We start from the raw sequence: 4,728 nt of genomic DNA, 5'->3' as shown, positions 1-4,728 counted from the left end.
TTTCATCCTCTGAGCTCGGGTCCTCTTCCAGAGGCCTGGGAGCTTGAGGGTTCTCCTCCAGTATCTTGGCTGTGYCTAGAACTGCACATTTCTGGACTGAGATGTCTGATGTTGTTCCTGGGATCTGTTTTAGCCACTGCTCCAGTTTTGGGGGTGACTGCCGAGGGCCCCGATGACCACAGGCACCTGGAAGGTGGTCTTCACCTTCCAGGCCTTTTCCAGTTCCTCTCTGAGGCCCAGGTATTTCTTTTATTTTATTTTTTTATTTTAATAAATCTGATGAAACTACAGGGTTCTTTTTTTAAAAAAATATATATATATTCATCCATCCATCCATCCATTTTCTTACACCCTTGTCCCTTAGTGGGGTCGGGAGGTGGTGGTGCCTATCTCCGGCTAACGTTCCGGGCGAGAGGCGGGGTCACCCTGGACAGGTCGCCAGTCTGTCACAGGGCAACACAGAGACACACTGCAGGACACACAACCATGCACACACACACTCACACCTAGGGACAATTTGGAGAGGCCAATTAATCTGACAGTCATGTTTTTGGACTGTGGGAGGAAACCGGAGTTAAATATATATATATATTCTTTATATTTATTTTTTTGGACCTGAATCCTCCAACAACAACAGCAGTAAAATCAGATTATCGTAATTAATGACCGTTTGCGTGGGCCCTCCTGACACGTTTAACTGGAATTTCCCGCTAAGGTAAGCTCTTTAAAGAAATTATCAGTGACTCACACTAATGACGACTCTACTGATCAGAATATGAGGGGAAACAAGAAAGAAATTTCCAGGATGTAGAGATAAAAAGCAAGTCTTACAGTTTCTGAAGAAATTGGTTGAGTCAAAGTTCCATCAATAATATTTGTTTATCCAAGACAGCCTGTAAATATGTTTCATGGGCAGTTCGATCTCTGATGTACTATAAAATGTATAAAAAAATCCTAAAAGCCCTCTAAACAGCTGTTACTTCTGCCTGCCCTCCGCACCTCTACAGCTATAAATTTTTAATTTCTCTATGCACACACATGGACACGTGTACACACACACCTATACAAACACACACACGCACCCTTTACTAACACACCAGTGCCTCTACAAGCTCCAACAGGTGCGAACTCTTTGCAAAACGTGGAAAGTTAGTGGAACTGTTGGACTGAACGCATTGCTTCTTCTGCCTCAAAAGCCTCCAGACTTACTTTAAAAAAATTTTTTATCATTGCTATGAAATTTATACATGCATTTTAATTCCACCTGCTCTCATGAAAAACATGTTCAAAACCACACACACACATGCAAACTCACGCACATAGGTCAAAGACAAGTGTTTGTTGTGGATGGACGCCAAACAGGAAGGCGAGCTCAGACAAGACGAAGGTCCCCCGGGGTTAGCATGAGTATTTACTTATTGGTTGTGTGTCATTTTTAGACTGAAGAATACATTAACTTGATAAAGTCATTAAAGGTTGGCTTGCCACTTCAAAGCACACTTAGTAGTTTTTTCTTTTAAAACAAAAGCAAAAAAAAGTAAGATTTCCATAAACACTAAGATTTGTGCAGCTTGATTTCCATAAGCAGTAGTCATATAATGATGCTTTTCAAACGTGTGACTCTGCTTTTATTGGATTCCCTGCTGTCAAGCCCATGTGTGTGATTCTCACACATGTATGGCTGGTAAAACAGAAGGATACCTGACAGCTGATGAATACCCAAAGTGAAATGTGTACATTCATCCCTGCCAGCAGAGTTTTTGCTCCATAGACTCTTCTGACAGCGTAATGACTAGCTGTCCACGTATCACTCCACTCGCTGCTTCAGCTGCAAGTAGCAAGACGGGGGAGGAGGAGGAGGAAGAAGGAGATGGAAGCAAAACAATCTGGAAGACTGACAGCTCTCGGCGAACCACAGTCAAGCCCTGCAGATAGATAGACTGGAGCTTCTCTCTGTTAATCTTTTTTTTTTTCTACTTTGGCAGCAGTTGGCTGTAGAGCAAAGGTCTTCTAACGGCAGCTGGCAAAAGCGGAGGACCTGAAGAGTCAAATTTTTCTATGTGACTGCATGTGTGCAGGGCAGATAAAGAAAGGTGGCTTTGTTTCCAACCTCTGATGCATGCACTAAGTTCTCGAGACAAAAACCTGACATTGCACAACCTGCGAACTGTGAGGAGAAAATGATTATCGTAAAATCAAAAGGTTCCCGGAATGCTTTGCCATAAGTATACATAAAGCAGCAACTGCATAAACAATAAGAAGTGTGTGCAGCTACATGGGCACTAATAAAAACAAAAGTGAGAGGGAGGTTGAACATTGATGGAACTTTTTTTGATCTGTGTTCTGTTTGAGAGAGCAGTCTTATTATATCAAAAGAGCCTGAAGTGATTTTCTGCTTTTATTGGTAAGAAGAAACATTTTTGCTTCTACATCTAAAACCTTGAGTTGTTGAATCTGGCAGTTATTATTATCACTGTAGATCTGAAAGTACAAAACACGAAGGTTACAGCTCCTCGCATGTTGCCAGTTATCAAAAATCTTTAGAAAATGCATCCTGAAAAAGTTACTGATCAGACTTGTTTGTGGTTGTAATGTCACAAAATCTGGAAAAAAAGAAAGAAAAAGAGTTAAAACTAATCTTTTTAAGGCACTGCTATAAACGACTGATCAGTTTAGGTAGGAACAACATGCGTCTGTTACATAAGATAAAAACAGAGGCTCTCAAACTTTTTATATTCAGCACCATACTAGGAAATAAAAAGTTTTCAAATTTAATATGAGACATTAAAAATAACAGTAAAAAAAAAAAAAAAAGTAACTTTTGTTTCTTGCAAGAAAACTCTTTGGTATCTGCTTCTTCGCTGCTCCAGCACTTCAGCTGAACCTTTTGAAAAGTTTCTTACTGTTTTGCATTTTTTGTCATTTGCCAGTCCTGCAGAGACTTTACCGAGATTGCACAAAAAAAAAGAGAAAAAAAAGCCACCATTGTTCCCTCTTCATGGTGTTCTGGTTCAGTCTCCGCAGTGGTTTCCTTTCAATCTTTTTGAAGCCAAGACCACAATGTGCTTAACACATCATTTATTCTGTCTCTGTGCTTCAACTTGACATCACACTAGGCAGGTTCCAGGGTGACATGGATCAACTTGATACCTGTTTTGTTGCATCATTGAAGAAAAAAAAAAAATCCACAGCATGGCTTTATTACTTTTACTTACAAAAAACAATTATTCCCACTGCTAAATTAATAATAACATAATCAATAACAACAATTATTTTGCTATAATTAAAAAAATAGCAATAGGCCTCCTCTAAATGTAGTAAGATTTCAGATAAACTTGTTATTGTGCTTTATAATAGTCCTTGACGCCATTCTGCACTTTTTAGAATAACAAGGTTATGTTAGCTGGATAATTTGTCAGGTTTTCTGTCTGAGCAGACAGTCTGCATCTTTCTCCTTCATGGACATCCAGCTGATAGCTGGACAGCTAAACAGTTAAGTTTTGCTGCTAAACTTAATTTGTCTGTCTTGCAGGACAAAGCAAAATGATGTTTGACCAGTACGGTGCAGCAACAGGTGATGGAGGGGAAAGCTTCGTTTTGAGTCAACGATTGTTCAAATGTGTCATTTTTCATATCAGAATTTCTGAGTCCTAACACAAAACATGAAAATAAAACAAAAACATTTCGGAAAAAAAAAAAGATAAAATGTCCAAAGCTTTTCACAAAATAAGAACTACAAAGTGAAGAAACATCACCAGACTTTAACGATTCAGAAATTACGGTATAAAAGCAAACAAAACATGATCTAAAAACAACAAAGTATTTGATGAAGCCCATCAGCAGAAGGTGAAACTCAAGGACGGTGCAAAGTATTTTTTGACAACAGAACACAAGTTGCATTTGAAAGTTACTCTACTACTGCTACTACAAAAAATATCTAAAATTAACATTAAAACTTTCTTTTCCAGTCTTAAGCAATTCTTTTGAGCAAGTTCCATGTATTTACTTTTTTTTTTAGCTGTGTTTTGATCCTCTGCACTACATCAGATAAGAGATTACAAGACTCGCAAAAAGACAAAACACAGTGAGGTGCGATAAGGGAGAAGCAGGAACAATAACTGACCATGGGAACGATAAAGACAAACAAGTTGAGGGTCGAGGACGACAGGGGCTACAGGGGAGGGCCTGCAGGAAGACTTGGGGGGAGGGGGGGCTCGTTCCTTTATCCCCTGTTCACTTGAAAACAGCAGCTGGGACAGGTGTGCTTTTACTGATGTGCACACGCTGCTGGCTGCTTCCCTGCGAGCTTTCTGTGAGCATGTGTGTTTTATACGCTGAGTTTGCACACTGTCTGAAAGCAGACTGCATGTTAGCCGAGGCTCTGCTGTGCGTAATTACGGTGGAAACAAAACCCATAGATCAGAGTTTGCCCATAAGGATATAAATAGACATGTGAATGCACACTTGGTGTCAGTGAAGGGAGCCTGCGGGAGTTTCTCTGAGACACAACATACAGTGCAGATAAAGGCTGTGTGATACATTTAAAGGGATCTGTGCAGCTAGATGGACTGTGTGTGTGTGTGTGTGTGTGTGTGTGTGTGTGTGTGTGTGTGTGTGTGTGTGTGTGTTGTTTAAGGAGCATCAGGAAACAGAGGGATCCTGTTTGGGAGTTCTCATTGTTCAGCTACTTGTCCCCCCTCAAGTCCCACCACACACACATCCACGCAC

Source organism: Poecilia reticulata, linkage group LG16 (assembly GCF_000633615.1).
Source record: "Poecilia reticulata strain Guanapo linkage group LG16, Guppy_female_1.0+MT, whole genome shotgun sequence".
Lineage (NCBI taxonomy): Eukaryota > Metazoa > Chordata > Actinopteri > Cyprinodontiformes > Poeciliidae > Poecilia > Poecilia reticulata.
Note: the sequence above shows the minus strand (reverse complement) of the source record.